This window comes from Dreissena polymorpha, chromosome 4 (assembly GCF_020536995.1).
Source record: "Dreissena polymorpha isolate Duluth1 chromosome 4, UMN_Dpol_1.0, whole genome shotgun sequence".
In the NCBI taxonomy this organism is placed as follows: domain Eukaryota; kingdom Metazoa; phylum Mollusca; class Bivalvia; order Myida; family Dreissenidae; genus Dreissena; species Dreissena polymorpha.
In genome coordinates, this window is record NC_068358.1 from 24775371 (window position 1) to 24790388 (window position 15018).

The following is a 15018-nucleotide window of genomic DNA, read 5'->3' on the forward strand; positions in this document are numbered from 1 at the left end:
AGTTTCTATGGCGGTATCATTTTGGCATAGGCTTGCATTATATTCTCGCGTGTTAGTCTGTTTTTGTGTATTGCGAATGTCAATAATGTTAAGAAACTGTCGAATCGTCGCGAAAGTGATGATTATGCATTTAATCCAGGTAATATATTAACAGCGCGCTTGCATTTCTTCTCCAAAGAGTGAACCTGATATCTGTTGAACTGTATAGCATTTTGGGAATATATAACCATGCATTTCAAGCAAAAATTCCAATTTTAACTGGCTTTTTCACGTCAGATAACTAAATGCAGTATTGCACAAAGGTCAAGAACATTGGACTTAACTTCGTGTATTCATCTAAAAAATAAGTTCATACGACGTAAACAAGGCGACGTGCTTAAAATGCCAAACGAGTGCACGGTAATGTTAAGATATAAGTTTGTTTTCTTTCAATGGAATGGTTTTCTTTACAAATCATGTTTCAAATTCCTTTACGCCATATATGCCTAGCGTCTAGAAAAAGGGTCTTGACAAACAGTGTTGACCCAGATGAGACGCCTCATGATGATTTATGTTTTGGTAACAAGTACACGACATGAAAAGGTTAAGGATATAGGTATGTACATGTAATTGGAAAATGCATAATAAGCAAATAAATATGAATAAATATTTATAAAAAGATAACCCTGCTGAAATTAAAATCATTGTTTCATCTTTAGTGACGCGGTGTTAATTTGTTTACGGCATTTCATCAGCATAAGTCATCGCAGTGAAAGCGTTGAACGCTGAATTATTCCTTCTTTTAAAAGCATAAGTTAACGATATCGCCACTTAATCAAGAAAGCTAATTTGGCATAAATAATGTTTGAAATTCCGGAACTTAATTTATTGAACCATTTTACCACTATTTAACAGTAAAATAATACACATAAATCTACAACGGATAAGTGAATAAAACAGAAAAACGTATGAATAAAATGTAAGTAGACCATTCCTCTTAAATCAAGCTTGATTCGCAGTTCTGCGTGACGCAAGGTTCAGTTATCACTCCGCTTTTTTTAGTGAAACATATCAATGAAGATAACTGAGCAATAGCCATCTCGATAGAGATACACGTTTTTGAATAACGTTTCACTTTCGGATATCGCCGCAGTCTAAATTGTGTTACATGTACGTACTGTCGTATCCTCCGAGAAGAGCTTCGATGAATCTCTCGTTCACGCTCGCGCTCATCACAAAGGGCATCAAGCAGAGTAGAACCACCGCGATCTTCATGTTTGATCTAAACAAAAATGGGATAAATCGTGACTGATATGAAAAACAATAGGGAATAGACACGTGATCTTCATAAGTGATCTGAAAAATAGAGGTGATAATTGTGCGAGCTGCATGACTTGTATGAATAACAGTATCTGGTAATCATGTGAGCTTCGTTAATCGTTCGATAGACTGTTTGTTAAACTTTGTCTGAAAATGCATTCTTATTTTGAGCACCATATCTGCAAACGGTCCCAAACATTGTGCGGTTACAAAACAAGATTGTAAATATTATATATTTTTTACTCAAAGAACACAGTCACGTACCTTTTCGGTTGAGAGTCTAAGTATTAGTACTCTGCACATGGTTTCGGTCGCATTTATACTGCCTTGAAGAAGACACCATGTTCTGGATTCCGCAACAAATCGTGATATTGTAATGTAATAGATCTATAATAGTGATTCTCGTGATTGTGTGGCATCCATAAATAGACAATCTGAATAAACTAGACCTGTACTGACCGTAGTGAACTTTTTGAACATGAACGTGTATAGTTCCACGATCAATATACATGTAGGTCAACCACCTTTTTCAGGGTTAATTCAAAATCTTTAGCTTTTAACTGAAGTAGAATTTTGAAGTAAAAAATACTGGTTTTGATGCATACAATTTTAAACATTAAGTTGTTTAGATATAATGAAAGTCTATAAACAATAATTGTCTTAAATTTTGACATTTTATCTTGGCATTAGCCTTGACTGGCTGTGTTGATATATCTATAGCAGCATTTCATTAAATCTTACATACGATTGCCACAGTCACTGTGGCAACATTTAATCCACTATGAAGAAATTGAACCATAAATATTTAGATCCATGACATCGTGGAGATACCGAGCAAAATTCATCAAACAATATATAAAAAGAACGCAGCCTGTAAATAAGAAGAAACCCTCCAATCCGTGTGCTTTGTTGTTGTTGTCATTTTAATTAGTCTTTCTATTTCAGACATATTCACCATAAAATGCTCTTAAATAACAACGAGTTGCAACGCTTCAGAAATGGCTAAATGCAAATTTGATTTTGACGACTTATTTTATTTAAATATATCATTAAATTTTCACAGATTGACGTAATTAAAATCTCCAACATTGTGTCACAAATTTAGCAAATAAAGGGAAAATATGAAACAGGGAGGTAAAAACTACTTTTGAGTTTGACTCATAGTGAAAAAAAAACAGCTTCGTGTGTTAATTATCGTCATTTTCAAAAACAAAACTTTATTAAATAATGTAAAATGTTTATGTTATTTTATTTGTGTTGTGTAGCAAGACGTGGATCTTTTATATCAAGCATTAAATGCTGGTTGATAAATAACAGTGTGGATGGCAGAGTGGTTGATGTTTTATAAGTTCATACCAAAGGACACTGGTTCATGCTACGAATGTGACAAATATGTTTTCTTTTATTTTCTTTCTTATATATTGTTGTAATTCGTATGGATCTTTAGTTCCGTGGTTAAACTATAGCAATTAAACGATTAAAGGCACTTACTGGGGATTCGACGCATTTACTGACATACTTCAAATAATACCCAAATATGTGAACAAGTCATTTTAAGTTTAAGATCATTATTCATTTTGGCATATTAGTTGTTGCCTGTTCGTGCTTCATGCCGTGCAATTATGAAGATATTTATTAATGACACTATCGGTATATGCGTATATATTACATAGAAAAATAGCTATAAGAATTATACAAAATATTTGCCAGTTTCAATGGATTGCCGATTTTAATCCACGAATGATCAGTTGGTTTCATACTGTACATTAATGCAAAAGCATTTCATTATTTTCAGAAACTCTATAACAATATACATGTGTAGTATATGTACCATATATGGAATTCAATATGAGATTGAATAAACGATATATAGGATACAAAATATATAATCTCAAAATTGTACTAATAATTATTTAGTATTTGTATTTTAACCAAGTTAATTATTTTCAAAGCAATTTAAATAGTCACATTCATGCAAAAAAATCAACAAAACATTAATGTTCAAGACATTTACAGTTATTCCTGTTTACGTACTACTACTCTAGTTATCTATAAGTTAAATTAGGAAAGACGATGACACGATGTTTCGAAATAAAGCACTGGGAGTTACTCTTGATAAGGTTTTAGAAATCATGGATAGGTCACAGAAAAGGGCGCGACGTCACGTTTCCATGTCCTATTGTTGAAATAGATATGTTTGAATAACTATTTGGTTTGCAACAGTAATGCAATGATTGTCAATACTTCCTTAATTTGAAAGTAACTTTCAAATTAAACTGCTTATGAAAAAATAACAAAGTAATGATGTTTAATTGAGAAACGCTGTGTCAATTTCAGGTGTTTTAATATGCATCAAATCGCCCCATCGATTTCTTATCAAGGTAACTTTGATTTTAGAATTCCTCTGTTTCAAAAGGAAATGAAATCGAACAAATGAAAATCATGAATGCAATACCAACACTCCTCGACGTGTTTACAATAATTATGTTCCATGATGTTGAAAACTCAAACTAATATCATACCCTTTATTTAATAAAAATAACTATATGTTGAATAGATATACGACATGTATACTTACGTCGTCAGCCAGTCAAAAGAGACACGATATGCAAAAAAGTTGTCATCAGTCATTATAAAATGACTGTCTAAATGAACTTATAATATAACTAACGAATGCAGAATACATGCAATTTTGCAAATATTTATTTTTATTTATTTATCTTTCAATTTAACTTTATTCGTTTTATAAAACAGAGTATAAAGTGTTTTAATGTAACGGGTAAATATTATTTAACGTGTACGTGCAAAACAAAAATGTTTCGTCAGACTCGTTACAGTGAATCACACAATGTAAAATTGATATTGTAAATAAAGTTGTTTTCATTATTTAATAACATATAAGAAGGACGCACGTAAAATTGTCTCTAGATGCGTTTTTTTTTTTTATAATACTGTGTTTACCTATATTTAATTATTATTTTCTAAATAAGTATAACATCATTATATGTGTTTCACTTTAATTCGTACGTCTGTTATATTTTGCAATATGCAACATTTCAGCATGATGTCACTGTTTTACCGACCGGTAAAACGTTGTAAACATCCGTATTTATTGGCGCTTTCATCCATTATTTTATTTTCCCGACGTAAAAGTTATTAACACACACCCTTTGTTGTTTTGCAATTCCATTTAATGATCTTGTTAAGCCTCGAACTGATTTACGAACTGATTAACATTGTACCATATTCATGATCGATCTCACATGCAACGAATTTAGTCGCTTTACATGGTCATTAAATTGGGATTGGGTTGTAGGTATACAACGTACGGTGGAGACTTTTATGCAAATAGTTTGTAATTATTCTCCGGCACAGACTAATCGGCCATAAACTTCTTAGACAATGCAAATGTATGATGGAAATATTTACAGTACAATACGTCATACGAAAAGGTGTGTTTTCGATATTATAGCCGAATAAAAGGTTTATCACTGTACTAGTAATAATATTTAGGGCGTTGTCGTGTATTTTTACTCATACTTAAGGCGCACGTTTTTCTCTAATGAATAATAGACACTACTACTTCTACTACGGAAAACATTTCTGGATACCGCTCTGATCCGGATAGGTCATTGACCTTCTACGGTTACCTCCGTTAACATGTAGCATCCATAAAAGAAAAGAGCTCAATATACAAGACCTGTACAGACCAGTCTAAACTTATAAAAACGGACGTACGCAGTTCCACTGTCCATTAATGCGACTGATCAGCGTTGTGTCAAACCCATAAGCTTTTATGTAAAATCGTATTTCAAAGTAGCTTAACAGTAAACAGTGCTGGTATTGGAACATATTTTTGTTTAAAATGTCACTAATATTTAAAAATCTGACCCGGACAATAAGCGTAACTGAATGTGTGTTCTATTTATATCAATATTGCATAACATCTTACTAACAAATACTGCATTCATTTTGACAACATACAAACAACTAAAAAATGTGCTGTTAACAGTTGAGACATCAATATTGAGAACCATTAAAATGTAGACATATCGATAAAGGTCAATCATACCATGCATAAAAATAGGTGATCGCAACCTGTTTATATCAGAAACTTTCTATTGTGTGTTGCTGTTTATTTGATTGTTTTTCTATATCGTAGATATTCACAATTTTTATAATCAAAAGTATTTCAATGAAGATACTTAACTTCTGAAAGTAATAATTTATTTAAAATATATCCAACATTTAAATACACAGTTATTGAATGGTTCAACTACATGAAAACATCGCGCGATTCAGATACATCGTTCAAGAGTATATCTATGCATGTAGATGTGTTCTTAAATAACTGCAATGGTTCAGCAATGCCTCAATCCGATTCTATACCGATTACAAATTTTAACGTCATGTTGAATTCATGCTAACACAATAGATGGCGGGCTTTTTATATGCAAACCTTAACTTAGTTTCAGATGTTCTCATTATTATGTTTCATGTTTTACTTCAAATCATAAAGATAAATATGTTAAAAAGAAAAGATTCGACTTTCTTGTCGTGTGTTATATATGCTTATGTAGTTTAACATATGCTTAATAACTCACAAACAAAAAAGATAAACGTGACGAACGAACGGATAACGCTGGATAAAATTATCTGGATTTGTTATATTTACAAGCGTTCGAACGAACTGTGGGATTATTAGTATTCAGATAGAAGAACAAACTGGCTAATATATTTCCCATATTGCGGAACACATAACAATTATTAAAATCATATTATATATATTTCATAAAATTAGCGGTGCTTAAGTTTATATAACTCATGAATGGTTCATGTATAGTTTCATTAGTAAGTATCGCGATATGGTTATGGATACTAGCCATATCTTCTACAATAAGATTGTACAACATAAGTAAAGATTGTGATAATTCGTCTTTATCTTATACAAAAAGTTAGACCACATTAAAACATCTACTGGCACGTTTTGACAGACTTTAACATGCTCGAGCCGTACCAAGTAAATCCAAATAAGCAAGCTTGATGTTGAAAAAGTGTAATGAGCAACGCTATACAAGCACAATAAATAAATTTATTGCATCAACTGTGTTACATTTGATATTTATCGGCCAGATGCTGTCGTTCCGTAATGTTGAGCAAGAACCTGGGCCCTTAAAGAACATAAATACATTTTAACGATATTGCATATATGCATACATGTAGCTATGCCGTTTTGATTGTTTTGAATTTTCGTATTTTGCTTTTTGTTCAGTGAAAAGTCTGTGAAATTGATCGAATGGTATTTGCCTTTTAAAGTATTTTATCATTAAAAATGTTGTTAAAAGTATTGTTATAGTATAATTATATTTTAGGACATGTATAACACTCTCACTGTGTCAACTTGATACAGCACCAAGAAGAAAGGGTACAATACCCAGGATTTTCCAGATATGAAGCTTTAAAGGTCATAAAATATATCGGTCGTGAACTTACTCCTTGCAGGCCGCGGCGCATACTAGGTGAGTGATCAGTGGATTATGGCCGTCAATTTTATCGACAAGTGGTGGGCAAAGCTGGGTCTCGCACTGCTGCTCCGTCTCATCGGTGGAGAACTGCCCCAATAGCTGCTGGCCAAGGGCCAAAACTGTGCAAAAGTGATAACAATAATTATATTGGACTTAATATATTTTCTGTATATAGTTTCATATACGCATGTTGTTATAATAATTACCTAATTTGTTATGCATGGAAGTAAAATAAAGATAAAATCAGTTCGATGACTCCATAGATTATGTGCGGCCAGGCACTCATTTTGTTATCTTAAAATCTGTTTAGTAACACGCAATAAAGGGTCGTTGATGCTTTAAATTAAATAAATTGTTATCACATCAATCATAAAACATATGCTGTATGTTTGTACTTTCTATTAAGTCTGGGTTATTAAATTAAAACACAAGTTTCTATGGCCGCATCACTTTGGCAGAGGTTTTGATTATATTCTCGTGTATAAGTCTGTTTTGTGTATTGCGAATATCAGTTACGTTTTAGAACTGTCGAATCATCGCGAACCAGATGATTTAGCATTTAATCCGGCTAATATATTAACCCTGTGCATGCTGGGAATGTTTGTTGTCTGCTATAATGTCGTCTGCTGAATTTCTAAAATTAGCATTTTCTTATATTTCTTTTCAAAGAATACTATCAGAATAGCAAACAGTTTGGATCCTGATGAGACGCCACGTTCTGTGGCGTCTCATCTGGATCCAAACTGTTTGCAAAGGCCTTTAAAATTCGGTTCCAGCGCTGAAAGGGTTAATAGCGCGCGTTCATTTTTTCTCCAAAGAATGAACATGACATCTTTTTCACTTTATTGCATTTTGGAAAATACATCACCATGCATTTCAAGCAATTATTCCTATTCTAAATGGATTTTCACTTCAGATTTCCCAATGCAGTTTTGGCACAAAGGTCGAAAACATTATACTTAACATAATCTATTCATCTTAAAAATAAGCTCATATGACAAAAACAATGCGCTTTTCTTCAGAGGCAAATCAAGTGTACTATAAATGTTAAGGTATACGTTTATTTTATTTTTTAAATGGTTTCTTAACGAATAATGTTTCAAATTCCGTTAATGTTTTGGTGACAAGTACACGGTAAAAACAGGTTAAGGGCATAGGTATGTACATGTTATTCAACATAAAAAGCAAAAGAATATGAATACATATTTATAAAAAGATAACCCTGTTCAAATTGTGATTATTGATGCCTGTTTATTGACACAGTGCTTATTTAAATTAACGGTATTTTATCAAGTCAGGTCACCGCAATGAACGCGTTGAACGCTGAATGATTAAGAAAGCTAATTTTGCATAAATAATGTTTGAAATGCAGGTAATTTATTTATGAGATAACCATTTACAAGTAAAATAATGCACATTAATCGACAAAGGATGAGTGAATAAAACACACATAAAACGTATGTACACATAAAACGTATATATGAAATTTAAGTAGACCATTCTACATATAACGAGCTTGATTCGCAGTTCTTCGTGCCTACGTGTTCAGTTATCACTCCGCTTTAATTATATTCAGTAAAATGAATCAATGACGATAAGTATGCAAAAGCCATCTCGATAGAGATATACGTTTTCAATAACGTTTCACGGATATGACCGCATTCTAAAATGTGTTACATGTACGTACTGTCGTATCCACCGAGCAGAGACTCGATGAATCTCTCGTTCACGCTCGCGCTCATCACAAAGGGCATCAAGCAGAGTAGAACCACAGCGATCTTCATGTTTGATCTAAAACAAATGGGATAAATCGTGACTGATATGAAAAAAATAGGGAATAGACCTTTGAGCTTCATAAGTAATTTGAAAAACAGGGATGATAACCATGCGAGCTGAATGACTTATATGAATAACAGGTAATCGTGTGAGCTTCGTAAATCATCCGATAGACTGTTATGTTTAACTTTGTCTGAAGATGCATTCTTATTTTGAGCATCATACATGTATACATGTAACGGTCCCAAACATGGTGCGGTTACACAACACAATTTTTAAACAACCGAAGAAAAAGCACATTTTTTATTTATTTAATAATCAATTGCATGCGATTTTACATACATATAATTGACATACATGAATATGGAATAATTACAAATAACAGTTTCGGTTCTTCCAAATGAGTTGAAAAACAGCACGGCACGCGACTTGTTTTCTATAGACAAAGAAGGAAATCCAGTGTGGGTTATTCTGCAATTAATTATGTGCGTAGCTTAAGTTTCGAAAATATTTCCGAATAAATAAAGAAAATATTGCATTAAAATGCACGTGCTCAGCCCTGCTCTAAAAGAAATGTAATAAATGTAGCATGTATATAAATGTAATAAAACAACAAATTGTATACATGTAATTGATGATAAGTGGTATAACCACGCCAGCAAAGAATGCTCTTTGTTAAGAAACGTAATTAAGAAAACAAAAAATAGAATGTCAGCTTTTCAGTACCATCAATAAACGTGCCGTCATTTAGTTTCTACGATTATTGTTCTCAATGAAAGCGACGTCATTTGAAACATATTTATGAATGAAAACGACGTCAAATGTTTGTACAAGTCAATGACGTCACTAAATAGTGAACTTTGCACTAAGAAGGGCGGGGTATTGAAAAATATAGTTCACGTACAAAAGCTTGAACCAAATCATTTAGAATCGTGTTAGAATCGAAATAATATTTTTATATGATGTTTTTGTTGTCGAATAACCCATAGTTAGAAGTATAGATGCGTGTTATCAAATCACTCGTGCTTCGCATTCGTGATTTAAATCCTACGCATCTACACTCCTTACTGTGGGTTATTCGACAACAAACGATGATAGAAAAACATAATTTCTTAAATAAAAAGAACACAGTCACGTACCTTTTCGATTGAGTGTCTAAGTATTAGTACTCTGCACAGGGTTTCGGTCGTATTTATACTCACTTGAAGAGGACAACATGTTCTGGACATAAGGTCAGCTGGTCACTGGTCAGCACATAAGGTGTTCTGGATGCCGCAACAAATCGTGATATGGTAACGTAAATAATCTCTCAAAGTGATTCTCCTGTTCGTGTGGCATCCAAAAATAGACAATCTGAATAAACAAGACATGTACTGACTGTTGACCACTGACCGCTGACCGCTGACCTGTGAGAACTTTTTGAACATAAACGTGTATAGTTCCACGATCAATATACATGTACATTAACCACCGATTTCTGGGTTTATTCAAAAAATTTAGATTTTAACTGATGTAGAATTTAAAAGTAACTAAATAGAAAACAATACTGGTATTGATACATATAATTTTTAACATGTACGTTGTTGAGGAATAATGAAAGTCTATTAACAATGTACACGTGTCTAATATTTTGATATTTGATCCTGACAGTAGCCAAAATCATTCACCAATTAGATTGATTGATTGATTGATTTTTATTCAGGTTTTAGAAACGTATTTTGACGCATCTGTAGTCCCTTAGAAAGTTAAAGTTAATTAAAGAATTTTCTTACTAGATTCAAGTTTTAAATGCTTCATTTCCAACCCTAAGATACTGATGAGCAGGAAACAGATTTTATTTTTGGGTTTTATGCTATTTGTACATAGCCATTTTCACTTTTCTAATGTGTGGGAACGAGTTAACTGGCTGTGTTGATATATCAATAGCACTATTTCTTTAAATTGTCTGAACGATTACTACAGTAACCGTGGCAATATATAACCCACTATGAAAAAAATGAACCAGATAGATTGAGATCCATGAAATCGTGTAGATACGTAGAAAGATTCATCAAACAATATATAAAATGATCGCAACCTGTAAACAAGAATAAACCTCCTGTCCGGTGTTTTGTAGTTGTTGTCATTTTAATTGGTTTTTCTAATTCAAACCTATCCACCATATAATGCTTTAAAAAACAACGAGTTGCATTCAGAAACGGCTTAATCCGAATTTGACTACTTATTTCATTTAAATATATCATTAAATGAAAATTTTCACAGATTGGCGAAATTAAAATGTCCAACATTGTTACAGATTAAGAAAATAAAGGGAACACATGAAACAGGGAGGTAAAACTACTATTGAGTTAGACTCATACTGAAAAAAACAGCTTCGTTTGTGTATTATCGTCATTTACAATAACAAAACCTTATTAAATAGTGTAAAATGTTTGTTTTATTTTCATTTTATTGTGCAGCAAGACGTGGATCTTTTATATCTAGTATTGAATGTTGTTGATAAATGACAGTGTGAGTGGCAGAGTTGTTGAGATTGTATCCGTTCATTCCAAAGGACACTGGATCATGCTCCGAATGAGACAAATATGTTTTCTTTTATTTTCTTTCTAGTATTCTTGTAATTCGAAGGGAGCTACAGTTCCGTGGTTAAAATATTACAATAAGTTACTGGGGATTCGAGGCATTTACTGACAAACTTCAAATAATACCCGAATATGTGAACAAGTCATTTTCAGAAACTCTATAACAATTTACGTGTTTAGTATATGGACCATATATACAATTAAATATGAAATCGAATAAACGATATATAGTGTATAATAATAATAATATATAATCTCAAAATTATACTAATTATTATTTTGTATTTGTATTTTACTAAATGTTTATTATATTCTTAAAACAATTCAAATTGACATATTTTAGCAGAAAATTCAACAAAACATTAATTTTCAAGACGTTTACAGTTATACCTGATTATGTAGTACTACTCTAGTTATCTATAAGTTAAATTAGGAAAGGCAATGACACGATGTTTCAAAATAAAGCACTGGTAGTTACTCTTGATATGGTTTTAAATAGCATGGATAGGTCACGGTAAAGGCGCCACGTTACGTTGTCCTATTGATGACATATATATGTTTGAATAACTCATTGGTTTGCAATAGTGATGCAATGATTGCCAATACTTCCTTAATTTGAAACTAACTTTAAAAATTTAACTGCTTTTGAAAAAAAAGTAATGATGTTAAATTGAGAAACGCTGTGTCAATTTCTGATTATTAAATATGAATAAAATCTTCTCATCGTTGATTGCTCATCCACGTAACTTTGATTTTAGAAAGTCTCGCTTTCAAGAGGAAATCACATCGTACAAATGAAAATCATGTATGCAATACCAACATTCTTCGACGTGTTTACAATAATTATTTCCCATGATGTTGAATTCTCAAACTAATTTCAAACCTTTTATCTTATAAAAAATATTATATATTGAGCTAAAATACCTATGCAAACAATGTGTAACGAATTGCGTCTATACCATCGAAACATTTGTGCACTAGCGCACTTTGTTTATGAAACGTATGGTAATATAACTAATAAAATGTATTAAGCCCATATAAATTTGGTTGCAATAACAAACGTCCTTTAATCGACGGTAACATATTATTGAAAATATAAATGCAATCTTTGTGCAAACTACTTTGAAACAATGTCATGTATAAACACACTGGAAAATCGCTGCATCCTAAAGGCTCCTCAGGAATACTTACGTTGTCAGCCAGTCTAAAGAGCCACGATATACACATAAGTAGTCATCAGTCATTATAAAATGAATGTGTAAACGAACTTAAAATATAAGTAACGAATGCAGAATAGATGCTCTTGCGAATATTTATATTAATTTATCTTTTAATTTAGTTTTATTTGTTTGACAAAAAGGAGTAAAAGGTGTTTTTTAAAGAAACGGACATAGCATACAAGTAAATATTATTAAAGTTATCCAATTGTACGTGTAAAAAAGCGTTTTCTCAGGCAAGTTACAGTGAACCACAAAATGTCAAATTTATATCGTTATTATAGTTGTTTTCATTCTTTAATGACATATAACAAGGACGCACGTGAAATTCATCTCTAGATGCATTTTTAATACTGTGTTTACCTATATTTAATTGTTATTTTTCAAATATAAAATCTTTTAATGTGTTTCACTTTAATTCTTATGTTTGTTTCATTTTGCAAATTGCAACATTTCAGCATGATGTCATTGTTGTACCAATCGGTAAAACGTTGTAAACATCCGTATTTATTGGCGATTTCATCCATTGTTTTATATTTCCCGACGTAACAGTTATTAACCCACACCCTTTGTGGTTTTGCAAATCCCTTTAATGATCTTGTTAAAATAAGCCGCGAACTGATTTACGAACCGATTAACATTAAACTATATTCATGATCGATCTCACAACGAATTTAGACGCTTTATGGGGTCATTAAATTAGGATTGGGCTGTAGGTACAGAACGTACGGTGCGGACTAAGTATGCAAATAGTTTGTTATTATTCTCCGGCCTAGACTAAGCGGCAATAAACTGTTTAGACAATGCAATATATGGTGTAAACATTTACAGTATAAAACGTCATACGAAAAGGTGTGTTTTCGATATAATAGCCGAATAAAAGTTTATCCTTTTAATAGTACTTATCTAGGGCGTTATCGTGAATTTGTTCTCATACTTGGAGCGCACAATTTTCACTAATGACTAATAGACACCACCACCACTACTACTACTACTACTACTACTACTACTACTACTACTACTACTACTACTACTACTACTACAACAACTACTACTACTACTACTACTACTACTACTACTACTACTACTACTACTACTACTACTACTACTACTACTACTACTACTACTACTACTACTACTACTACTACTACTACTACTACTACTACTACTACTACTACTACTACTACTACTACTACTACTACTACTACTACTACTACTACTACTACTACTACTACTACTACTACTACTACTACTACTACTACTACTACTACTACTACTACTACTACTACTACTACTACTACTACTACTACTACTACTACTACTACTACTACTACTACTACTACTACTACTACTACTACTACTACTACTACTACTACTACTACTACTACTACTACTACTACTACTACTACTACTACTACTACTACTACTACTACTACTACTACTACTACTACTACTACTACTACTACTACTACTACTACTACTACTACTACTACTACTACTACTACTACTACTACTACTACTACTACTACTACTACTACTACTACTACTACTACTACTACTACTACTACTACTACTACTACTACTACTACTACTACTACTACTACTACTACTACTACTACTACTACTACTACTACTACTACTACTACTACTACTACTACTACTACTACTACTACTACTACTACTACTACTACTACTACTACTACTACTACTACTACTACTACTACTACTACTACTACTACTACTACTACTACTACTACTACTACTACTACTACTACTACTACTACTACTACTACTACTACTACTACTACTACTACTACTACTACTACTAACTACTACTACTACTACTACTACTACTACTACTACTACTACTACTACTACTACTACTACTACTACTACTACTACTCTACTACTACTACTACTACTACTACTACTACTACTACTACTACTACTACTACTACTACTACTACTACTACTACTACTACTACTACTACTACTACTACTACTACTACTACTACTACTACTACTACTACTACTACTACTACTACTACTACTACTACTACTACTACTACTACTACTACTACTACTACTACTACTACTACTACTACTACTACTACTACTACTACTACTACTACTACTACTACTACTACTACTACTACTACTACTACTACTACTACTACTACTACTACTACTACTACTACTACTACTACTACTACTACTACTACTACTACTACTACTACTACTACTACTACTACTACTACTACTACTACTACTACTACTACTACTACTACTACTACTACTACTACTACTACTACTACTACTACTACTACTACTACTACTACTACTACTACTACTACTACTACTACTACTACTACTACTACTACTACTACTACTACTACTACTACTACTACTACTACTACTACTACTACTACTACTACTACTACTACTACTACTACTACTACTACTACTACTACTACTACTACTACTACTACTACTACTACTACTACTACTACTACTACTACTACTACTACTACTACTACTACTACTACTACTACTACTACTACTACTACTACTACTACTACTACTACTACTACTACTACTACTACTACTACTACTACTACT